The 26,076-nt window shown below is 39.3% G+C and overlaps 1 protein-coding gene and 1 long non-coding RNA gene across 5 annotated transcripts in view; one reads left to right on the top strand and one right to left on the bottom strand.

Moving 5' to 3' along the window:
- Nucleotides 1–575: 575 nt before the first annotated feature.
- Nucleotides 576–18,823, bottom strand: LOC137216371 (uncharacterized). Of its 3 annotated transcripts, none has more exons than XR_010939747.1 (5): nt 18,688–18,823; nt 18,264–18,434; nt 15,287–15,481; nt 13,510–13,651; nt 576–1,353 (listed from the first exon to the last, which is right to left on the bottom strand). It is a non-coding gene; the product is annotated as an uncharacterized lncRNA (long non-coding RNA). The 3 variants fall into 3 exon arrangements; XR_010939745.1 differs by lacking the exon at nt 576–1,353 and adding an exon at nt 12,413–13,256; XR_010939746.1 differs by lacking the exon at nt 576–1,353 and adding an exon at nt 12,413–12,627.
- A 156-nt stretch (nt 18,824–18,979) lies between these two features.
- Nucleotides 18,980–26,076, top strand: part of PCDH11X (protocadherin 11 X-linked) — a 747,204-nt gene continuing 740,107 nt past the window's right edge. For both annotated transcript variants that reach the window (XM_067722354.1, XM_067722353.1), the window contains exon 1: nt 18,980–19,268. The gene's annotated coding sequence lies outside the window, so the exon portion shown is untranslated. The remainder of the gene's footprint in view (nt 19,269–26,076) is intronic.

Below are 26,076 nucleotides of genomic sequence, written 5' to 3'. Positions count from 1 at the left end.
ATTTATAGGCCAAACCAAACATAATCCAATATCACATTTCTCTAGAGAGCACTTATTACAGAGATAAAGTATCTTCTCTTAAATGTTGCTACATTTTCCAGTTCTAAACAGTAGTTTAGATGAAATGAAATGGAGACACACAGTAAGTAGGTAAATGAGACTGATTCAGAGAGCAAGCCAGTCACTGAATCCCAGAAATAAGGAATGGTATTTAAATAGGAATTCATGAGTGGTAAAAGTTTCAGGGCAAGCACTTAACATGTCCGAATATGTGAATGTGTTATTTTAGACCCCACCTGAGTCCGTCCAGCTTGAGTGCAATATTTTATGTAATGTCACCCCTATGTTAGGACGTATTATAATTTAGATATAATGACTAGTGATCACTACATAACGCAACTACTATTGCCTTTGCCATAATAACACTTTGTTTATAATAAAATTTGTTTTCATCTAGTCATAGCGCATATGAAACTTCCATTTTTATCCATTTCATTACAGATTATAGCCTTCGGTGACAAAATTATTATTTTTTCTTTAGAGTGCATTAAGTTATAAAAGTCAGCGGCCTACAACTATATCTGTACTCTATTCTACTCTAAAACAACAAACAAACTGTTCATAAGTTAAACATGTTTCTAGCCACAGGAGTTCACATTTCAGGAGCTCATATTGTAGTGTCATTTTTGCAGGAAATTTGAAATCTCTAAATTTGATAAAATATAAATACCATAAAGTACACTAGAAAAGCAAACAAATGCTGTTTATAAGATTTCATGTAATACTACTGTTTTTTTAATTTCATTTCGTTTGATTTTTAATTAATAGAGTTAACTGGAATTCTCCAGTTTTATTATTACATGTTAAACTATGTGTCCCTTTGGGAAAACAGAAATGTCTAGCCTATGAATGCACAAAAAGAAGATAAAATACAAAGTATAAGTTATTTTATAGTTAAGTCCATAGTAGGGTGACAAAGTTGCATTTTTATTATAATTGAAAATATTTCAACAGTATCCTCTCAGCCATGTTTCTACTGTCTGTTTCTTGAAGCATCTGTGTGATGAATCACAGGAGTTCTGCCCTCCCTTATTTCAGAGGAGTTATTTAGTTACAAGGATTGGATTTTCAGTTTACAATGTTAGGTATCAAATCTTATACCCTCTGGTCACCCTAGGCACACTGCACTGCCCAACCAGAGCCCTAATGAATTATCACCTCTTTCCAATAAACAGGATGCTAGTTCTAAGAAGCACTTAATGACACTCACAGTTAAAAGTCTTACCTAAAAATCTGTTTATGGAAAAATTAGCCTCATTAACGGGTCTGCCACAAAGTCGCTCTTATGATGTCCTGTGGAAGAGATTAAAGGTGAAAAGGAAGTGAAATTGAAGGGGGAAACAAGCATGAGAACAAACAACCCTCTATATTTGATTGAGTTTTTCAGGTCAGTAGTTGCACTGACAGTTGTCACAATTGCCCCTGAAAGCAATGGTACTTGGAATGAGAATCTAAAAGAAAAACATGTGATAGGCCACCCCTAAGACTTTCTTCTGCTTTTCTGAAAAACTTGGGCATAAAACTATAGAGGGAGGGAGCTTCCATTAGCTCACAGAGCATCTTCATATGATTTTTTTGAAGGCATTTGTATTGGCTTTCTATTGTTAACATAGCAAATTGCCAGAAACTTAGAGACTTAAAACACCCATTTTTATTTCACAGTTCTATAGGTCAGAAATCCAGGTGGACCTGACTGGGTTCTCTGCTCAGGGTGTCACAAGGCTGAAATCAAGATGTTGGCAGATCTATATTCTTTTAGTGTAGGTTTTGGGGAAGGATCTGCTTCCAACCTCATTCAGATGGTTGGCAGAATCCAGTTCCTTATGGTTGTAGGACTGAGGTTTCTGCTCCCTTGTTGGCTGTTGGCTGGGGGTTGCTCTCAGCAACTAATGGTTATTTGCATTCCTTCTCACATGATCCCCTCCATATTCAAAGTCAGAAAGTCATGTTGAATCCCTCATGTTCTTTCGATCTGTCACTTTCCCTTCTGTTTCCAGCAGGAGAAAACTCTGCTTTTAAAGGGGTCAGGCCTACCTAGATAATATCTGTATTTTACATTCTACTGACTTGGGACATTAATTGCATTTGCTAAATTGCTTCATGATAGAATCCAGATAAGTGTTTGATTGAATAGCCAGGGCATGAAAATCTTGAGCGGAATTCAGGAGTAGAGGGACTTTAAAATTCTGGTTGCCATAGTAATCCATCCTCTAAAAGAAAAAAACTTCTAGAATGCTCAGCTTTAAGCCCCCACTTGCCCTACTTGCAAATCCGTTGTGCTGTGAACAACTGCACAAACATACACAGCAGTCCTGACCTGTAGTTTCTAGGGGCCAAGGGTTATTGCCCTTACCCTTTGGCTTCTTTCTTTTCTTAGAACTTTTTCTACCCTGCTCAACCGTATTTACTGAAGAGATCTTACCTTCATAACCTGTCTCCTTCTTACTTTCTCCTAAACTCTAATCTTTGTTTTCTTATATTTGAAAAATTTAATCTAGTTTGGTAATAATTTGTACATAACTGTTGATCTGGAGTGCATCTCTATGCCTAGTTTATTTCTACCACTGGAGGCATGTTTTTCCCCAATGAACTGCATCATTCAAATGGATCTTCAATAGTTTCTTATTTTAATTTCAACTAAATGAAAAGCCATAAACCCATGAGAGTAGCTTATATTTTTCTTGTTCATTTTTTACTGGCAAAAAAGTAGTTGCTAAATTCCAATATAGACAATGGTCAGTTAAGGAGTATATAATTGCTGCTAAGATTATCAACTGAGATACACTAAATCACATTTCCTTTTGCAAGTGTATTTGTTAAAGAAGCTCTACCATTAATAAGGAATCTGAGGGGACATAATAGAAACAGAGTGCATACAGAAAATTAACCATGAAAAAATAATTTTAATAGATCTAGTAGAGATTTAGGAAAATCACTTGTTTAAATAAGCACAGTCCTTGAGTCTGAATTGTCTGGGAAATTCATTTACATTTCAAAAGAGTTAAACTTCTAGCGGATTGACATCTCATTTAGAAAACATGGAGACTGAATCTCTCTACTGGATAGACAAGTGGGTAGTAACTTACTCACCTGCAAGCTCTCATAGTAACTGACCAAGAAAACTACTATTTCTATGCAAATATTAGATGATCATAACCCCTCCTCTCACATTAACATTCCTTTATTCCTTAGGGTCATCGCAAATCATAAAAGGGCTTATCACACCCATTTTATAGGGTTTATAAGTCTACTGCAGCAAGGTGCTTTGGCATTGTACAGCAGAGGAGCTAGATAATTGAAAACAAGGTTGTTGGAACTCTGGCAAGAATGAGTGTTTTCACTAGTTAGCATATGTTTATAAATTAAGGGGCAAAGCAGTTTGTTAGGAAAAAATGCTGACTTGAATTTAGGATGTGTGGATTTTAATTCAAGCTCTTTTATTTAGCCTGAGGTTCAGTTTCTTTATCAATAAAATGGGAAAGTGGGCCTAGATATTTTTAAGATCTCAGTGAGTTCTGAGAGTCTATAGTGACAGCATCATGGACTTCTGATAAGCATTTTGTAAGGGCATGTGCCACATCTGTGTAAATTGCCACTTCCTAGGCAAGCTGTGTTAGAACAAACTATGATCTAAGGTAAACCCCTGCGTGTCAAGAGAACTTAGTTTTCATCCTGTCTCTACCAAAAATGTGGTGTAACTCTGGTGGTTTTATCTCTTTCAACCTCATCTCCTCATCTCTAAAATTGAACTAAAGCTTTCTATAACTAGTTAATAGTGTTATTTTCTGAAGATCAAATCAAATAACAGACATGAGGCTGCTTTGAAAAGTTCAAAATCATATATAAATATAAGGAGTAATAAATATATCCGGGCAAGTTACTTTGATGAAAATTTATTCTGCCACTCAGTAAATGGGTATGCTCATAAATAAGTTATTTAAATCCACTGGGCCTCAGTTTTCTCAACTGTAAAATGAGGATGGTGGCCTAGATCAGTGATTTTTTTAAAAGTTACTTTTCATTTTTTAGCAGAACTCTGGCTTCATACAAAATATTAAGTGGAACCCCACATATACATCAGAAAAAAAAAAAAACAGAGCAATTCTAACTAAGGATGACCCAGGGCCTTTCCCAACAAACTTGCTTCTCATTGCACCTCATACCTTAGGCTTCTAAGGCACCTCCCTGAAGGGCTAGGACTCTGAGGAATACAGTGTGAAAACATCTGAAGCAGATGATCATTAATATCTCTTCCAGTTTCAAATGCACGTTTAAAATTATGACAACTAAAAAGATCTATTCACTTTTTTATATAGAAAAAATTTGTATTATCTAAGAACAGAATAGGAAGTAAATCTAATACTTTTATAGCAAAGTTTTTTCATTTGTGTTATTTGCCCTTTGATTTTCATATTTTAAAAGACCACAATGTCCTCCCAGTTATGAAACGAAGTTTGCTGTCATAAAATGTATTTACTTTTTCTACTTCATTGGTTAGAGATAAAAGCAGATTAATTTTTCATTTAAAACATCATTAAAAAAAAAACTACTTCTAGTGTTCTCATCACACAAAGTACTAGTTATTACCAGCTCCGAAAGTGACTGTGAAATTTGTATACCAGTACTGATGAATTTAATAAACACCAAGAAAAGTCAATACCCTACAGAGGTTATTAGATCTGTGAAAGACTCAGACCCTGTTATACTGATACATTTCAGAACACAACATTTATTTCTTTCCAAATGACAAAAACTAAGTTTGTGACCATGGAATTATATGGCTGGCATTATGGTGCTCTTCTAAAAAGGGTATCAAAAATAGTTGGTTATAAGTGAGCTAAAAATAGGTAGTGGCACTATTCCAATGAGACATGTAATTAATGAATATGCATCTCCTGTGCACCCAGCACATATGCCTCATGAATTCAGAATTCCACTTGAAAGAAGACTTGCATTTGTCTTAAACTTGTGATAAAGTTTACCGTAGGAGCAACCACTTAACGGCTATGAGGGAATATTCTGCTATACAACTAGAAACATAATTTTAAAACTAATTGAAAGCCTATATGTATATCTGAGTCAGGTTAATTTTAGAAAAGAATATGTCTGATGTATTTAAACAAGCATACAAATAGAAATGACAAAGTTGGTACTATAAATTCGTTCATTATTTTTCAAAAACTACTTTGGTAATCAGAATGAACCTGCAAATGTCATTGATCTATTAAATATATTATTTCCTGTGGAGCATTTAATAAAAATATTAAAAATAAGTGTTTGACTTTCAATATCTCCTATGTTGAACATTATTTTTAATCTTAACCAAAACGGTGATTTAAATATGTGGCTTTAATGTCCATGGTTGACTGTCAACAGCCAAAATTGATATGTCACACCATAATCTCCTAGCATGTCAACAATCCGTAAAGTAAAATTGGAATATGGGCAATCACTGAGTTGACCTGCTGAATTACATACACTAGAGTACATGTGAGTTCTCCTTCGTGTCTGTAAAAAAAAAAATATCTTAAAACAAAGACAAAAGAAATTAACAAGGCAATTATGATAAAGTAAAATGAGATTCACTTATACTGTGACTATCATCTGAAGTCATTTTTCAAACCAATGTATCAGTCTTCTTAGGGGTGCTACTTAGCAACAAAATAACATAAGACAACATAACACAGAGGTTTGAGGCAAGAAGTGGAATAAAACTACATGAAACAGATTTTATAAGGGGAATTTTAATTAGGCAGGATGCAATTTAGCTGAAATTGTACTTTGACCATGTAACTGATATTGCTTCTCTTGCACTCATGAACGTTTTGACACATAATAAATACACTCTGGCCCAAATGCCTAGAATTTAAAGAATTGCTGCTTAAGTCTATTAATTTGATTTTAATCATTTTAAACATTATATTGCATAATTTTATACATTAAATAAATTAGTGATAATTTAAAAAGTAATTCCTAACACAGTTGGGCCTCACTTTCTCCCGTGTGATATTTCTTCAATATACAAGTAATTTTCATCTATTTTTTATATATTTTCTCAGTAAGAACATAATTAGCTTATAAGTCACCATTTCTCAAAATGAGTTTAATGGAACAGTAGTAAAAAGAAAAGAAAAAAGACTCCACAGGCAATTAATTTGGGGGAATTCTGGGTTAGAAAGTGTTGAACCTATTTCTTTGCTGTAATACATCTCAGAGTCTTTAAAACTAATATTACTTACCAATCCAAGGAACATGCTTTAGAAAACACCAGCTAAGTAAATGTATCATTGAGCTAATAAGTATTTAGCAAGGGCTATATGGTTGTCTGAATGAATCTTTAAGGTAGCTTAATAAGCAAACTGCTGGATCAGTGTTCAGTCCTATTGCACTTAAAATCACTGAAATGATCAATGAGACAAAAATTTAATTGCCCACTTTACATTTGTTGATCCCCCCAATACTAGATTTGGTGGTGCATGACCTCTGATTCAGCACCAAATATTTTGGAATAGAAAACTTATTAGATTTCCTAGGTTTCCAATTTTGTTTGTGAACATACATACATAGTATTTTAGCAATATCCAGCATTTCTGATCTCTATCTTTATTTTTTGAGTTCCCCCTATCATCCTTCATATTTATTACTATTATCAACACTTGGACAGTAGATTACTGAATGCTAATTTATGACATTCTTTGTGCATATGAACAAGTACCAGGAGGAAAAGAAAGACAATTCTTTCTCCTGTTGTCATTGTGATTTCAGGAAGTGTTAGCACATTTTTGGCACCCTTGCTTAATAGCCTGCATCTGTTTTAACAAGCCAAGTTAAAGAAGAACCTTATTCTTTCAAACTTAGGATTTGTCGTTATTTTGAGATTCATTAGTTTAATTAGAGCATTGTGCTAATGAGTCCAAGGCCATGGATTTGAGTCACATGTAGGCCAGTTAATTTTGTACAGAAAAAATATTTTGTTTCCACCCACACTAGGTCCTTTGCCATTAACCAATCCTCTGATGAATGCCTATTTTTTTATCTTAAAGGAAATCCGTCACTGTGCTATTTTTTTTTTTAAAGGAGCAAGCAGGATCATATGCATAGGTGGGCAGCACACTTGTTCGTCATTATTAACTAATAGATCTTCAGCCATTACCTCTAAACACATACTTTACTTAAAGGAACTTTCCCAAGGGGGAAAACTCAAGATTTAATCATATTTTTAACAAATGTTCCATTTTAACTGACAAATTTCAAACTGCTCTTTCTCTTATACAAGTATCAACAATTTTTTACTTGAAAAATACTATGTGTAGTATTACAACAAACATAAAAGCAATTAAGAGATTCATGGGCTATTATTATCTGCTAAAATCTAATTACTCTATTTTCATAAAAGAATCCCATTCACTTTAATTCAGTCTGTAAATTATGATTCCATGTTTCTTCTCAGAGCAGATTGTAAATAATAGCACAGAATCTCAATTGGAGTGGATAAAATCATTGCACTGCTTCCTATCCTTTGTCATTTAAAAATAACAAAAATGACAACTGTTCTGAAGAAAAGTTTTGAAGTTTGACTAATGCTCCTTTTGTGTGAAATATAATATACTTAGCAGTTCAAAGTGGAAAAAATCTCATCCAATAGTGGATTGTCATCATAGAACTAGAAAGAAAGATTGATTTGATAGTTTTCTACTTTATGTTCAATACAAAATTCCATTTCATTTGATTTCTCAGGAATTCCATATATCCTTTAAACATGACAGATGATTATATCTGAGAAGAAAAGTGTCCTATGACGGAAAGTCCAAAACTTGAACAAATTTTATAATTTTCAAGATGATAAGTGCACCTCCTCATTCACAGAGGTCCATATTGTACAGATTGCATGTTTTTGGTCCTTTAATTAAAGGACTGAAATCTCTTCCATAAGTGTATGGAGGTTTTGTTTTTATTTTCCCTTTAGTTGCTGATGTGGCTAAGAATCATATTCCAGAAGGCTATAGAAATGATTGAAAACTTTTCAGAATCAAAAATTGAAGTCATTTTTGTACACTTAAATTAATACTCAGCAAAGACCCAAGCCTATAACTTAAATTCTATTTTTAATGATTTTTTTTAATTTCCTCTGGAAGAATAAAAGGAAAGTAATTTTACATGGATAAATAGGAGGTGAATACTGGTATTGTGGAGTCTGAAGCTTATACACAGGGGCTCTCTTTTTTTTTTTTTTTTTGCGGTACGCGTGCCTCTCACTGTTGTGGCCTCTCCCATTGCGGAGCACAGGCTCCGGACGCACAGGCTCAGCGGCCATGGCTCACGGGCCCAGCCGGTCAGTGGCATGTGGAATCTTCCTGGACCGGGGCACGAACCCGTGTCCCCTGCATCGGCAGGCGGACTCTCAACCATTGCGCCACAAGGGAAGCCCCACAGGGGCTCTCTTTAACAAAAGGATACAAAATTACTAATACAAAATTTGGTATGAATGAAATATTAATTTATAGACATAAAAGAATCACAACAAGGAATTCCCTGGTGGTCCAGTGGTTAAGACCTTCACTGCCAAGGGCACGGGTTCAATCCCTGGTCTGGGAGCTAAGATCCTGCAAGCAGCGCAGCTCAGCCAAAAATAAAAAACAAAAAAAACAAAAAAAAGAATCACAACAAATGACAAATTTATAAAAGCTGACATCACAAAAATCGCAATTGCATATGTGTATTAGTAAACTGCTTGATATATCTCTATGATACGTTTTTTTCGACATTTTCAGCTGCATATCATTTGATTCTCTCTTCCTATGATGATGATTTTCTAATACCAGGCCTCAGAAAAGGTCTATGCAAGTGAGGGGCCTTAAGCTAAAACTTCATTCACCTCATAATAAATCTGGCTCTGTTTATATCAGTCATTTGATCACTGTGTGGCTGCTCAAATAGTCTAAACTAGTGACAACCTGCTGTTTCAAAATATCTATCTATCTATCTACCTATCTATCTATCTAATCTATTTAACTAGTTATACATATTTATGTATACACACATACATACACACACAAACATTAATCCAAAGCATTAATTTTAATTTTGGAATGTACTTCAGGGCAAATGGCTCCCCAGGGAAGATGTAAGTTATATGGCAGGAGGTGGGGTAGAAGGGGGTATTAATTTTCTGCAAATAAATCGAGGTTACCAATGCTTTCTCCCTGCCTCCCTCAATTAATGGGGTTGTACTCAGCATTATATAACTCAACATCTAGATCTTTAAAATACATGTGGGATGGAAAGGCTATTTAAAGAATTAATTTACCTAAAAATGTGCCTTGAATACACAGTTCTTCATTAAATATTTCTGTATCAATGAATAAATGAACTAACAAATGAGTTGATGAATAATACAGCAATCCCCACCTCCCATTTTCTTTTACCTCAATGTTTGCTTTAGGTGTGTAATGAAGTCTAAATCTATTGGAGCATTCAACCACACTAAACTATCTGTGTCAGGTACTCCATTAGCTGTGTTTATGTTCATTATCTCATTTATTCCTCATAACAATTCTCAATAAACAATTACTGAAATTGGAATTTAGAGAGTTTAAGTAACGTATCAAATGTTCTGCAGCTAGAATGCCATAGAAGCACAAATTGAATCCAAGCTTTCTTGACTCTTAGGTAAAATACACCATAGTTTTTTCTGTTCCCATCATACCATGCTGTAAAATTATAGCCAAAAAAATTTTAAGAGAGAATGTTAAATTAAAATTGTGTTCTGGACAAGTTCCAGACAAAAATGTAATATATAATGGCAAAAGTTACAATAGAATCTCTCATTATTGTGCTATAATCAACAGATTTCTTCAATTTATTCCTTTTCATTTCCATATCCATAAATTGCTCCTCCTATCCCCAGTTTTGAAATGCGGTCTGGTCTGCTTTGGGCAGCAGCACATCAAGGGTGACATGAATGTTAATAGCATGACACCACTATATGCAGAAGGATTAGCCTCATCACGATGGGGCAAACAGGTTTGAAGACCCCAAACAGGTGCTTCTAAAACTATCTAGCAGCATTTTTCATACTATTTCAAAAGGGTTCCCTGGCTGAATAAACTCTTCATAGGTCCCTGCTGGAGAGTCACCACACATATTTGCATACTAAACACACAGGATGTCTTACTCTAAATAAACCTGTTTCCTTTCTGGGCAGCACCCCAACTCCAACGTCCGCCAACTCCAAACATGTTCCTTTGCTGCCCTTTAAAGGTCCTCAGACACAGCACACATACCATCACCGCCCCTTTCCCTGCTGACTTGTATTTCTACTGCAAACTACATTGCTTGAACTCAGGCCTGGGGAGCTCAAAGCAAAGTGGTTAGGGGTTTGCGAACAGGGTTTGAACATCAATCTGTATCTCTCCACTATTATTAACTGATAATTCCCTCCGTTTCTTTCCAGGGTCTGCTGTATGAAAGTCACTGTGAAGAGAATGGTACTTCAATTCCCTTTTTGCTGTCACTTCCACTTCCCCCCACACCAGTCTCCATATGAGCATTTTACCCTGCTGGAGTACTTGAAAAGTTGAAAGAGAAGTTGCATAAAATAAGTTTTTAAAGTAATGATAGGGAAGTTGAAATTTTTAAAAATAATTTTAAAAGGAAAAGGGACCTGTACTGCCTTCCCTCCCTCAGGACCCTGAGGCTGCCTATTCTTCATAGCCCTTCTCCTCTTCCCACTTCTCCTCCTCCTCCTCACATACTTTGGAGACAAAAGACTATCTTCTAGTTTTTAAATGTCTTTTCATTTATTATTAGTTGAATAGAACTCTAAGCTAATTTTGTTGAGTTTATTGAACTATAATTTATAGCTTCTAATGTAACAATAAAGATATTGTTTATCTGACGTTTTTGCTAGTTAAGACGGCATCTCATGCTGTAGTTGTTCTGTAAAGTCTAAGAAGCAAGCACTACATTTCAGAGAAAATTTTGATTTGTTATTTTTATACATTGTTAACCCAGAAAAACCCTAGAAGAAGAAGAGATTAGAATGACACAGAGTTAAAAACAAAAGTTAATTTAGTACAAGCTGTAGCAGTATTTAATTCTCCATGAGATATAAGTTTAGGACAACAGCTGACAAATACAGTTTAATACTTTCAATATAAGTATATAATTCTTAAGGTCCTTGACTACATTTGGAGAGGAGATACACATTTCATTGTCTGTGTCACTAATTGATATATACTTCAAAGTTACCACACATGGTATCTTGCAAAATATTATTGCCTTTACAGAAATCCATTTGGGCTCCCCACCCCAAGTGATACTTGTAAAAAGGGGGAAATTTTAATAATTCATAGGACATTTGGAAACCTCTGTCATTTAGCAAGTTTATGACAAAATTAATTTCACTTTTTCTGATATTTTATTTGTAATTTTTCTATGATTGTTACATCTTATGATTATTTTTGGAGAATAATTTATAATTGCTGGGAGTGGAAGTGTGGGTGTTCAGTAATTCAGTTGCACTCTTCAAGAATAATAACCATCTTTGAATAACATATCATCACTTATTGTGATGAACTGCAAGAGGCTTACCAACAAACATAGCCTACCTACTTCAGCATCTTCCATAGAATAAATGGTCCAAGAATGCAAAACATAAAATGTGAAGCTAGAGTCATGTTATTTTCATATTTATAGGACTTTTCTAAGAAAGATGTCCTGTTGGGAACATGACCCTTAGCCAAGCAGGTAGTATTTCATTGATACTGAGCCTAGGGCACCAGGGAAATGGACCGGTGGAAACTAGGCAGGATGCCAGTGCTCGAACTGAGTATCAGAGCCTGAACACTGGTCCTAGTGGTGGGTACTCAAGTGCCACTCACATAAGTGAGGTAGATGGCTAATTGTACAAACTAGATCACCAGCACTGGACTTGTAGTAAAACTCAGATTTACTGGATTCACCACAAGAACTCTGAATAGTGGTCGAAAAGACATCAAATTTGAAAACCTATCAGTTGACAAGATGGAAATTTTTGAAGGATTCTTTGGTATGACATGATTATGTTCAGTCTGAAGGAGAAGCTCCTTTAGTGCTTTGAGCTCCATTAACAGATCTAGGGAAGATGGAGCCTAATAATAACGATATTCACAGTGGAAGGAATCCAGCAACAATATTTCATTTTCACTGTCAATTTTGTGTACACTATTTTTTCCTTAAAAGGAGACCCTTGGATGTTCCAAACACTTTTCCTTCACTATCTAGCCTGTCAGAAAAGATAACCACAATAGGATCAATAGTGTGCCGGACTACATCTGTGGTTTCACTTTATTTAGAAGTTAGTCAAGAAAGGAAAATTAATTGAAAGATTCAAGTGTTGTTTTTTTTTTTTTTGCGTAAAAGTAAAATGAATCACGATTCTTCACTTTGTGTAACAGGAAATCCAAAAGGAATAGTTGAGACCAGCTGCGTTTTGGCAACTAAGAAGAATTCTTGTTTTTCGTATTTTATCCAAAGAAACTGACATTCAGCTAAGTTTCAGTAATGATGAGATAAAAACTGTTCAATCTGAAAAGAAAACAGAGACCCTATGTTGATTATCTAAACACATGTCTAATCACTTAAAATGGGATGTTTGCAGTACCCCAGTCAATGAAAAATGGCTCAAAATAGCCATCCATTAAACACTATGTTGACTAAACTACAGCCACGGTTGTTAATTAAAAAAAAACTTAAAGCAGTTCTCCTACATGTTTCAATGAAATGCACAGTGTTTTTTTATCATACATCAGAAAATATAACTGATTTCACAAACCATACAAAAGTTAAATCTACTTACTTCATAGTCATATCTTATAATAGAAATAAAGAGGCTTAAAAAGTAAAGAAGGCTCAGAGTGGTGTGAGATTAATTCACGATTCTTTAAAAATGTATATTTTTATCAATCCCAATATATTTCTTTGGAAACATTATGTGATTATTTTCATAGGTGTGTGTATTTCCTAAGTTTAGGGCAGTCACTGATGCCTACTTCCTGAATACATGACCACATAGGAGTTTTGGTAGGATGGAAAAAATTCAATCTCAATGTTAAAAGAAAGAACAAAAAGGAATTCCGCTTTCCTCAGCAACCAAAATCTCTTTAACTCTTTCACCTCAGCAGGCAACATCTGGATAACTCAAGTTAAAGCCTGTCCTAAGGAAACAAGAAAGATAGAAACTGTTAATAGCATTCTGATCCTTCTATGCTTTAAAAGACACGATAATTTTCCCTCCTTGTGTGCTTCCATCACAATACAGGCAAATAACACACAGATCAAAAGCCTCATCCGGTACAGTTTGCAACTACTTATCTGTAAAAAAACAAAAAAGAAAAAAAGAAAAAGAGTACAGAAGGAGAAATGCATTCTTTAGTAGGAAACAGCAACCTTGAAGACAACACCACGTACCTTTTTATTCATTTTACTGCATTAATCAGAGCTCAGTGCTTCAGCAAAGTTCAGCTATACACATTAGGCTGTAATTCCCAGGCTCCAATGAAAGAAATTCCGCTGCAGTTTCTGTCCACTGCAAGTGGGTAGCTGGTCAAGCCTAGGGAGAGAGAAAAAAAAATCTTATATGGCATGATTACCAAAAAATTGCCCCATCCCTACTTAATTACAGAGGTTGTTGGAGTCTTTCCTTCATTGAAAGCCCTTTCTTGTGTGTTTTCATTTCTTATACTCCCCTCCTTGGGCCTTGGTAGTGTTTTTCTCAGAGCAGGGAACCAACTGTTTCAAACTTTTCCAAATTATTTGCCCAAGTACTATGGCAAACTTCTAATATTTTATTATTTGGGGAATGTTGTAAAGGCCAGTCTCAGGACTACAAAAAACCTTGCAAGTCATGTCCAAGAAGGAATGGAGAAGTGTTAGTTTCATTTCACAGGTATGCCCTTTTCAAATTCTTATAATCTATAGCAGTGGAGAGGGGGATGGGTGTTGGAAGACTTTATTCATCCTTCTAAGTTCTCACTAATAGCACCCTCTAGTGTCTCCAGTTGAGCTATGCATTTCTGTCATCAGCTAGGCACAGTAAACTACCAGGCTTTCTCCTGTTTCTGTATCTTCTGCAGAAATTAATTTGCCTTATGTGTACCGGCACCAGTTTCAGCCTTATTTTCATTTGTGACTTGAATGCCCCAACACTAGAAATATCTACGAATTAAATGTAAAAGTGTCTCACAAATTAGGATAGTAAAAATGCTTGGAATTGAGAAAGTACTTTTAACTCTTCAAAACACTTGCATGCACATTATTAGTTTTGTATGTAACAAATATTGTCCTCCCCACCACCACCACACATGTATGTTTGCCCCTGTTTTTAGAGAGAGAAGTAGAATGGTTTCACTTGAGATAAAGAAAACTAATTTGTAACTAAAGCATTCTCTTTGAGCAGTCCCCAATCCATTCAGGTTTATAGTTTTTGTTTTATATTTTTACTTATCTTTATTTCCTAACTCTTGGAGAGTGACAACTTTTAAACTAAATGTCAGGCACTGTGCTAAGCATTTGAGGTGCATTATTTTATTTAAATATCACTACAACAACTTAAGCTAAATAAGATTATTATCCCCATTTTTAGATGAAGAAACTGAAGCTTCTTAGGATAGCTCTCTACAACAAAAGTATAATTCAAGCCACATATACAATTTTAAATTTTATAGAAGCCCATTAAAATATTGAAAATAAGCAAGTTAAATTATTTTAATATTTTATTTAACCTGTTAGTCAAAATATTATCATTTCATCATGCAATTTGTATAAAATATTAATTATATATTTCATATACGTGTGTGTATATGTACATGTGCTCACTTTTCGAAATAGGGCGTGTATTTTATACTCACAGTGCATCTCAATTTGGGTTACTCAAGTTTCAAGGGCTCAGTAGCACATGTGGCTAGTCACTATCTTATACAGTACAGGTCCAGAGATTAATTCACTCACAGCCACACAACTAGAAAATGCCAGAGCCAGAATTCCAAATTTGGTTTAAAACCAAAGTTCTTTTCTTAATCACTGGGCTTCACTGTCTCCTACTAATTCCAATCGTTGTCAATAGTTAATATTAAATATGAAAAATGTCATGGAGAATGTAATTTATCCATTCTTACAGTTTTGTGTCCATACACTCACCTACTTTCTCAGTAACAGTGACAATTTATCGATTATAACATTTACGTACAATATAGGTGCAAGCTGCTGTGGACAACACAAAGATGATGGAATTTGATGTAAAATAACTGGCACATGATGCATAGTAGTCATTCTCATCCATCCGCAAGACCTGTGCATTCTCTCTCTAGACAGTGTACGTGGGAAGGCAGATCACAGTCAGATGGCAGGCTGCTTGATAAGGGGTGTTTCAATGCAAAGGCAACTGAAATCAGAGTATTTGATTAGCTTCATCAATCTCATATCAAGGGTGGTTTTTGCCAGTGAGACGAAAATGTACATGGATAAGAGTTACCAATGCTCATCTCTTTGGGACTTCTTTTACTAGGTCTGCGTAGCTGATCAAGCCTTTCTTCAGATTAATGCATTATTTCTCAGTTTTAGTCAATTCTCACTGGCCTGAGAAACATCCTAACTCGAAGTATTTTAATTATCTTGTATAAGCCATTCTATAATTATACAATGGCTTTATAGTTTAATCCTCAGATATTGCACATATTTCTATGTTTATAGGGTACACATTACCATATTTTTTTTCTGATCTTAGTAGAACCCTGGTTCAAGTTCCAAATTGGAACACTGAACAAACAAATGCAATAAATATAACAGTTCCTTCATGGCATCTCCTCCAAAAAACAAATTCCTAAAGTTTCCTTTGGTTAATTATAAAATTTTTGACGTAATGTAAATTCTGAAAATGTGTAATCACACAATCTGAGGACCATATGCTAAGGGTCAGCATAGTGGACTAGAAATGACATGGGTTTGAATTTCCCAACTCTATACTTTATACCTATATAACCTTGGGCATTTTACCTAGTCTCTGTGAATCTCTGTTTCCTCATTTGTTAAAAAAAAATGAAGCTAATAATACCTATCTCATAGGATGGTTTTGAAGATTAATAGGACAATGTATATAATGCAAATGGTGCATAAAAGGCATTCAGTCAATGAGTCCTTCTCTCTGTAAGCAAGCAGAGTCCTCATCAGTCCTTTTAGAGTTAGAGCACCAAGCGGAGGGCTTTTGCCAGGTGTCCTGGCTTTTGGCTATTCCGTTGCTCATTGGTGCCACCATCAGACAGAAAAGGAGAAAAGAAAATGGGAACATTTTTTCCATTATTTTCAGATGTGGATTTCTGTCACTTTTATCAACAAACAATTTCTCAGATGATTTTCCGGGTTACTTAGTTCAACTAGTAGTCTCCTTAGTCTGTAAGTAATGTTGCTACTCTACAGAGATCATTTTCTATTGGACTAGACACATAAAACTAAATGTTGTGCTGTATATATAGAATAATCCAGATTCACTATAAAGCAACCATTTAGCTGCATTTTGGAGTTTCACACTCTGAATGAAAATCCAGAGTCTGCTACTTTTCAGCTCCATGGTCTTGTACAAATTACCTGTCTGTGATCTTCAGTTTCAGGAACTGTAAAATGTGGATAATAATATTAACCTCATGAGACTGTCATGATGATAACTTTAAATACCTCATAAGAGTCACTGAATAGTTCTCTCCCCCTGCCTTGGGTTTAGATGGAAATCTTAACACATCAATTAACTGATATCTAATGTGGATGTTATGAATGATTATTAGTGCTCTGAGAGTGCCTCCACAGCATGGCTTTGCCACACTTTCCTGGATCAATCACTGATTTTATTTTCATTGAGTTCCTGCCATCACCTATGACTGAGTCTCATCCAGCAGTGCAAACCCCAAGAGTCAGAGCTGTAAACTGTAACCATTTGACAGCTTCTAATTTCAACTCCAAGACATCTCCCAGCTCCCGAGAAGAGGACAATACATGTGCTGGATACTGTGAATAATGCAGGCAGAGTTACAGGAGGAGTAAAATGTAATAGTAAACACTTCCTGTGTCCTCTTTCATGCAGACTGCACTGAACTGTGGTGCTAATGTCCCTCCCAGTAGTGGCTGTAGGTGTAAAAAAAAAAAAGAAAGAAAGAAAGAAAGAAAAAGAAGAAAAAAGGCAAGAGGAACAAAATGGGGGGGATGTGAGGATTATCTGAACCAGGGTTTTAACCTTTAAAACTGTCAGGAATTGGAAAGACGGCAGTTACAAAGATGGAGAGGGACATACTGGGGAAAGAAGCCAGAAAGATTGGCCCTTCAATAAAAAAATAATAATAACTTTCCATGAAGAAGCTATTAGATAAAATCAACTCACGATAATTGGCAAAATTTTTCCTTCCTGATGTTCTATCCCTATGCAGATGCATTCTCCCTTCCATTCAGTAGACAAAAATAAAAATGAATACTGTGCTCTTGGCTCCTGAAAACATTATCTACTTTTCCTCCTTTTATTTCAGGAAAGAGAGCTTCCTCCTTCCAAAAACAAAGCAGAGCACTCGAAAGATAAGTTTTTCTACTGGTTAAGCATGGAAAATGGATGCTAAAACCTAAACCTAAAACCCTACACCTTTCTGGAGAGGAATTTAAAGAATTCACCTGGTTCATTCTCCAGCCTCTGGGTAAATTTAAGGACTTGCTCCTTGGAGCAAGAATCGGAGTAGAACAGCTGGGGAGGTTTTGGTTGTTGTTGCTATTTGCTTTTAATCCCATAACAGGGACGGGGGAATTAGCCCTGCTTCTACCCACGACCCATCCGAGCCATAAACCAGCCAGATTGCCCCTGGTCGCTTTAGTGGTCTTGGAAGACCTGACACCCCGATGCCCGCCCGGGCGTCACCGACTAGGCAGAGGGAGCGCGCTGGCAAGCACCAGTCTTGCGGCTGGGTTCCTCCCTCTCCTGCATCCTTTCCTACCGCGGAAACGCGCTGTCCACGCCCGCGATGCTGCCCGGTCCCCGGCAGCGAAGCGGCTGGACCCCACTAAAGCAGCCCAAAGCCACCGACCTGCTTACGCTCACTCGTACTTGCAATCTGGGGTAGCCAAATGCTAGATCTCCCCCCTCACCCCCGTCTCCGCCACCCCCAATCAATCTGAAGGCAATCGAGGTACCAGACCCGGCTCACAGTTGAGTGTGATATATGAAGGCACAGTCTCTCGGCTCCAACTGCGGCTTTGCCGGGCTCCTGCCCCTACTTCCACTAGTCTGTCTTAAGTATCCTTTGTATAGAAAATGGTGCTGCTGGACGCTTGTTCTCTAGCCGGAGTCAGGGCGGTCAGCAGGATCGCTAGAAAAGCATACAGAACAAGAAAAATAAAACTTCCGTAAGATAATTCGAATGAGTTCAACTTAAAGGGAAGCCTAAGAGAGCAGCGAGCGGAGAACCGAGCGGAGCGGAATATGCCCTTGGTTTTGCTCCGCAAAGCGGGAAGCCCTAAAGCGGCGCGTTTTTCCCAGCAGCGGTTCCCGCACTCGAGGGTGCCGCCAGCGCGCTTCCTGCCGCCTTCTTGGGGCGGCGAACAGTAACTTCCTAAGCTTACCTCCATTTCTCCCCCGCCCTTCTTCCCCGGCTCCCCGTTAGGCTGGAGGGGCCGCCCCCGGAGCCGTGGGGTGCAGGGAGTGGGGACCAGAGGGGGGTACCCAGCAGTTGGTGCTGCGCCGCCCCCTCCCAGCAGGCGGTCAGGGCACTGGTTCACTTCTCTCCCCCCACCCGCCTTCCACTCGCTCACCCCCCTTCCTTCCCCCTTCTCCCCCTCTATCGAGTCCCTCCCACTCGCCATTGAAAAGGGCTGGCTCGGCACTGGCTCCTTGCAGTCGGCGAACTGTCAGGGCGGGAGGAGCCCTGAGCTCAAGCTGCACGCAGCGGCCCGCGCGGCAAAGCAAAAAGGCAGTTGAACAGAGTGCGCAGAGTGGCACTGGCAGCGGCGACACAGGCAGCCCAGGCAACCCGGGCGGCCCAAACAGCCTCAAAGGAAGCCTTCGCGACTCCAACTGCTCCGCGGACTGCGAGCTGTGGCGGCAGAGCCCCGCTACAGCAGTCGCAGTCTCCGTGGGGCTAGCGGAAGCCTTTTCTCTTTTTTACTTACCACCTCATTTCTACTCTAGTGGCTTGGACAACAAGGTAAGTATCCGGTCCGGGTGCCAGAACAGAGTGCGGCGTGTGAAGCGTGAGTCCCGCACTTACTGCGCGGAGGCTTCCGGCTGCCTGCTCTTGGGGTCTTTGACTAGGACCACAGAGTGATTTTAGAGACGCTTCCTGTGTCTTCCCTTCCCCCATCTCTTCCCTGGAGATAAGAGAAAGAGCAAACCCCGGAGGTGAGTGCGGCTAGAATATCTTTTTGGCACAGCCACCAGTCGGCTTGGCTTGGTTACTTTGCAAAAACTCTCACTTCTGTCAGAAAAGTGTCCGCGCATGAATTTCCTCAACATTGGCCGTGCAAAAAGATCTTTCACTTTAACAGATACAGCCAGCTTCTGCGAAGCTGAGAGAAACTCTTAAGATTGCGGCAGGGGCTGGGAAAAGATCACACTCCGGATTCTCGGGTTAGCCAGGCGAAGCGGTCTGAGCAGAGGGGCAAAGGCCGGAGCCCAGAGCCCGGCTCGGACTTCCAGGGCGGTCCAGCCCCGCTGCGCTCCCATCTCTGGGGTCTCCGGATCTGGATCCGTGCCAGGCTGGCTCTAATCCTTGGGAGCCCGACCCTCGGCGCAGAGAGGAGAGTGCAGCGCGCCACGGAGCGCGCAGGGTCCCCCGTGCAGTTCCGCCTGACGCTCGCCTCCCCGCCCTTCCTTCCCGCCCTACTTCTGGGGCTGTGCTCAGCCAGCACCTGCTGGATGTGGAGATGGTAGGTGTGGAAAATTCTGCCTAGCTCTAAAAAAAGGAACGTCTTATAATTGCGTAGCATAAAAACGGCATCATTTTCTCATTAAAAAAAAAAAGACTTTCTAAGAGCGTAGCCGAACATAAAGCGGTTGCTCTTTCTGTAAAGAAATGACTTTTAATCCCTTAGCCAAAACCCGCCTACCTATCCCATAAATGAATGACGTGGACTACGATAGGACCGAAAAACAGATTATGTGTCCACAAAGGAATTAATTTTTTAAGCGCGTAGCCATAAAACAGCCCCTTTTCGCGATAATGAATGCCTCTTAAGAGAGTCATCGGAAAAGGTGACTTTTTAAAAGCTCATAGCGGCAAATGGGTCTTTTCTTTAGAGACTTGGAAGAGCGGAGCGGCAGTCTGCCCTCGGTTGGAGACACGACTTGCATGTGCGCGCTTAGCCGCAAATTGGCATCCTCCCCTTGAAAAATAAAGGGGTGTGTGTGTGTGTGTGTGTCACTTTCCAAGAGCGTATAGCTCCAACCACTTCCTTTTCTCCCCCAAGGAAAGACTTATAGAGCTCAACAGCAAACGGCGTCTCCGCTTTCAGAATGAATTATTCTGTGCTTCACTGCTTTGGCCTCCTTTGCGGTTTGGGGTGTGGGGCGCTGGGGCGCGCATGTGGAGTGCGTGTGCGCGCGCGTCTGCGGGCGGGCGGTCGAGTCTCCAAGCGGTGTGCCCTTCCAAAATGTTGGCTAGGGGGCTGGGAATAGAAACTTGCGCCACTGCGGCACACACCCACAAAGCAAAGACTTGAGAGAAGAGGGAGGGGCGAAGACAAAAGAATAAATAAAATTAAGCAGGGAGAACCAAACAAAAGCGAGTCCTTGCGTGGAAACATCCCAAGCTTGGGTTTAAACCCCACATAGGAGCCGTTACTGTGCGAAGGAAAGTGTGTGGAAGAAATTGTTTAAACATCGCGATAGGCGGTGAAGGGGACAGGAAATATGGGGAGGGGGCGAGGGTGTTGACACCGCTTGCGTGCTCTTAGAGCTGCAACAAGGAAACAACCTGAGGAGCGTGCGAAGAATCCTCAACATTGAGCAAAACACCGGAGAAGGTAGCGGCGCTTTAGACTAAAGAGACTCCTCCCATCCCATGAAAGGTTAAAACAGGTGTGACTCAAGGAAAAAAAGGGTACTTGCGGGCACCTTCGGAACTTAGGGAAGACTAAATGGAATTCCACTCTCAATCTTGTTTGAAACAATCACGGCGGGAAATCTCAGCCTTAGGGCTATCCTTTCCCGGGCGAGTGGGGGGACATTTGAAAGCAAGTCGAAGTAATAGTATTTGTATGTGTTTCCCCCTTTCTTGCCTTTGTCTGGTTCGTCGGAGGAAGCGCGGACGGTGTGCGGGCGGTTCTGACGAATGAACCCAGAGATGGACGCGCTAAGGTCTAAAGATACCTTCCTCCCTCCGCTAAAATAAGAATTGCCGCGCGCAGCTCACGCGGGCTGAATCCGGCCAACTCCGCGCTGCGCCTGCCAAGCGGCAAGGGAACGCCTCCGCCAGCGAGGCCCGAGAACCTCGTTCTCCAGACGCCTTCGCACGGGCAGCCCCTCCTTCTGGCAATGATGTCAGCCCCGGAGCGCCTCGGCGGGCGGAGAGGAGGCCGAGCGGCTGGTCCCGGCCTGTGCGCAGCCGCCCTCGCTTCTCTCGGCCTCCTTCCCGCGCTCTCCCTCTCGGCCCATCCATCACGCTCACTCGCTCCCCACAGGCGCGCCGAGGCGGCCGGGGCGGGGGAGGTTACTGCGGTCCCGGCCGCGGCCGGTTTTGAACCCGGAATCTGATACAGATGTAGGGTCTTCCCGCACTCCTTCCCTCCTTGTCCCTGTCCCCCACGACCCTCCCCCCAGTCCTTCCTGTTTTCAGCTTGCACCTTCACTTTTCACTATGAATCTACTTATTTAGCGGCATTCTAGAGGGCTAGTTCTTCAGATGAAATAATAGTTACCAGTGTTAAATTTCCGCTGTTTTCTCTCCTCCCTGGATTATAAGGAAGGGGGATGTGAAGACCGGTATCCTTAAAATCCTGTGGCTGTCTCTTTGCTTTCAACAGAACAAGCTCCCTAGAAGGCGAAGAGGGTCGTCTTCCCAGTGAAATGGTGAGGTGTGGGAGGGGGACGATTGGAGGCGCTGGCACAGGGTGGAGAGTCCCCTTAAGTGAGAGAAGGGACTGAAAATTGGAAGTTACGAAAGGCTCTAGGAGCTGCTGCCGCAGGGGCAGGCCACCGTCCTCTTTATTATAAAGCTGCGCAGTCACTCCTAGAGACCGGCGCGCCAAATGGGGAAGATTCAGAAATGGGCTTTTAAAGACGGAAGCCCGCTGCGACTTCCTTTCTGAGTTTGCTCTTCTCCCTTTAAGGGAGCAACCCCCTGCTTCCCCGAATTAGAGGCTAATCCGTTTCCCCTGATTGCAGACAATTTTTTTCTTTAGCTCTGGGAGAAGGACCGCAGCGCGCAGTTGGAGAAGGTTGTACAGGGCAAGAGGGAGGGAATGAAGGCAGCGTGTGTGGAGGCGTCTGGGCCTCGGAACTGAGTTTCCTTCCCAAGGAAATTATCTTCAGAGAGGATCGCAACAAACTGCTTACCTACTGACTGTATTTTGGTTTGGAGGCGGGTAGGAGATTTGGGGGAAAGGGAGCAGGAGCAAAGAATTCTTCTGTTTTATAAATCTGGGGTTTTGTTTTCTTCCCTTGGGTGGAAGGCTTCCCTTACATGTTATATCAGCAAAGGCAGCAAACTTAGAGTTGCTGTGCATTTGAAATACAGGAATGGGAAGGAAACTCAGACCAAGCATAAAAGCGCATTCAGTTTTTAGAGTTCAATCATTTGCTAAAGGTTTAAAGGAGACTTTTTTTTTTTAATCACCTGAATGCGATTCTGATGGATGCCCAAGCAATGTTGGGTTTTGGCAGCTGGGAGGCCTGGCAGAAGGAATTGCAGTTTTCACATTATTTCTTCTCTTTGTATTCAAAACTTTATGTTCTTTGAAAGATAGAAATTCCTGATAGAGAACTTCCAGACTGCTGGTGGCAGGAAGAAATCTGGTAAGGGATTTAGAAAGCAGAAAATTCTCCTTTTCTCTGTGCAAGCAGTCCACAACAGCCTTTAGTCAGGATTTACAAGGTTCTTGGCGAAGAGAGGGGAGGCGTGCGGACAAGGAGACTTTATATAAACCACTGGTTTAAGCTAAATTGACAAAATATGTATGGCTGCCACATTTTCTATTAGTAGGAAGGGGAATTATTCAGGGGATGAAATTTTGAAATCTGATTTTCTCCAATAATCTTGCTTCATGTATTTTAAAGGAGGGTCATCTGTTTATTTATTCACCAAAGAATCTGCAAACATTAATTAGTCACCTACTGTGCCAGACAATGTGCTAGGCTACAGGAATGCAAAAGAGAATGGGAAAAGGTTGTTCGGGTTTCTGTGAGCCAGGAGACTTTGACAAATTTATGATACAATGTGATTAATGCTCTAATTGAACATAATGGAGGGAGGAATTAATTTTTGCTAAGAGGTTGAAAAAAAGATTCATAAAGAAGGTGTCTCTCTGGCTTTGAAAAATAGGCATTCATAGGCAGTGGCTAGCCAGGAGGTAGACCTGGAAGAACCTGATACAGACTTAAGTAAGGAGAGGGCGGGTGGGGGTGAGGCTTGATGTTCCACTGTGGAGTTAGGGGGTTTGTGTGTGTATTTTGTAGGCATAGTCCACTTTGAAGATTTTTAAAGCAGATATGTTAAAAACAACAACAACAAAACAGGGTGAGAAAATTAGGCAGTAGGTGGCACACAATAGAAACATTTTTGTTGTTGTCTTTAAATGTGTATTTGAATAAACTAATGCATTGGAATAGAGAGTTGAGGTAAATAAGGTAAGAAGATACTGTAACATCCAGAAAAGAGGACAAATGAATGAAGAGGGCCTAAGGTAAATCAATAAAACTAAGAATGTCATTTTGGAAAAGAGAATTTCTCTTTAGTCATAATCATCTCTATAGTTTTATCTTTAGGCTCATCTCAGCTTCCACACCCAACCTTCTAAATTCCCCATCTTCCACCATCAGAGTAAACTCCTTCAGTCACTTGCAAGCACACTTATGCCCACCGCACTTCATTTTCCACACACCTCCCTGCATCATCTCCGTGCACCATATCATCTCTCCCATCCTTACCCCCTTCAGCTCTTTCTCTACCAACCATCAGAGTCCCTTAATCTTGGCTTTTTCCTCCTCTTGAGGCCCTAGCAAACACCTCTATCTCTATTCTTTTTCCTTCTCCCGTCAGTCTTCCCTCGCTGCTTCTTCCCTGCATTACCTACCTAGGTAATTTCTCCACTAATCCCCATTTTACTTCTTTCTTCCCACTAGCTACCTTGGACTCTCTTCCCCTTCAGTGACCTCAAAGATGTTTTTTTAAAAAAGGAACCACGGAACCTCTACTTTAAACTTACAGATTTTTCAAATTTTCCTCACAAGAATATTTCTTGCCGTCTATGTATGTCTTTTGCTGTTTTATTTCAAACAAGATTTATAGTGGAATTCCTTGGATTTCTTATATTTTTTATCATGCCTGCAAATGTCTGTTTTCCTTTGGTTACAGCTAGGGATTTAAATATTGTACTTTGGGGAGTATTTTCAACTTTTCTGAATTTCTCACCACACACTCCTGAAACTGTTTCTCGGCATCCCATTCTTTCTGGTGTGTCCTCTTCCCATGGGTCATTATTTCTGTTTTCAGTGAAAGTTTCTGTCTCATTTTTATTCCCCCTCCTTTTTGCTTTGTGGAATTGTCACAGTGGCTCAAATTTAAATATTTTGAGAGGGTGTCCGCCTCAGACAGATCTCTCCTAACACACACACACACACACACACACACACACACAAAGGACTTTAAGGCCTTTGTCAAAGCATGTTCATACGAACATACACAGTTACTATGTCAATCTTCAGAGGCAAAGGAACCCTTGCTTTGTACTGCATTTGTAGAAAGTTATTTTTGTGTGTGTGGGAAATGGGCAATTCTCAAATTGTCCGTATCTCCACATGCACTGAGGTTGGCTCAACATCACTGGGAATTGGGGAGGTAAGAAAGAGTATGCCATAAAAATAGATGATACATTCTTTCATCAATGACATAGGTAAATTTTACCTTTGTGAAAAATAAAATTTATAAGTATATTTAACTGGATTGACTTTATAACATTCCAAATTACATGTCATTGTCTGAGCAGAGTTCTATTATCTGAAGACTTTATTGATCATTCAGTATCCAGAATGAAGAAAACTAGGTAAGATGCCTTGATATTCCAGACTGGCTTGCATTGTTTAAGTTAATCTAATCCTATTTGAAAAGGTGTCATTTTTCAATAGAAGTTCATCTAGAAGGCATCATCCCCAAAATGTGCTCATCTTTTGTTAAGAGAAAACATCAAATAACCTGTATGTAATGGTCCCTCAAGATTTATGCCCTGTGCAACATTAATTGTAAAACACAGGTTTATCACATGGAGAAAGCTATTTTAGGGTGAAAAGTGTCTTGAGATTTGGTTACATCTGTAGAAAGACTGCATTCTCATTATCAAACAGTAAAAATAAATTGGATAAAGAGTCTTTTTCAATTACGGTTTTTGAATTAGAAGAGTGGCTTGGCAGAAATCATAAATGCTTCTATTATCTTTTACACTCTAAACATCCTCAACTGATCAAGGATTTTAAGCTGCCCTTTTAATTGACTTTAATGTGTTAAGCATCAAATCAGTATAATAAATTTTGAATCTAAGGGTGACAATGGCTATAGTTGTCATTTCCAGCCCAGATCTGAAAGAATGATTTTTTCCACCTAATCTGCTCATCTTGAATATGTAGATTTGGGAAAACAAAAAGAGGAAAGGCAAAAGAAAGAAGAGAATAAATTCTAGGAGAGGATTTTTCTCTCTCAATAAAAACTATATTAATCTTACATATCCTTTAGCATGACAATAAAACTAATTTCCTGATGGATTTTAATTAAACTATATGAAAATTCCTTTCTTTTTAAGTCTTCA

The sequence above is a fragment of the Pseudorca crassidens genome, chromosome X, assembly GCF_039906515.1.
Source record: "Pseudorca crassidens isolate mPseCra1 chromosome X, mPseCra1.hap1, whole genome shotgun sequence".
Classification (NCBI taxonomy): domain Eukaryota; kingdom Metazoa; phylum Chordata; class Mammalia; order Artiodactyla; family Delphinidae; genus Pseudorca; species Pseudorca crassidens.
Note: the sequence above shows the minus strand (reverse complement) of the source record. Positions and strands in the feature narration are given on the sequence as shown.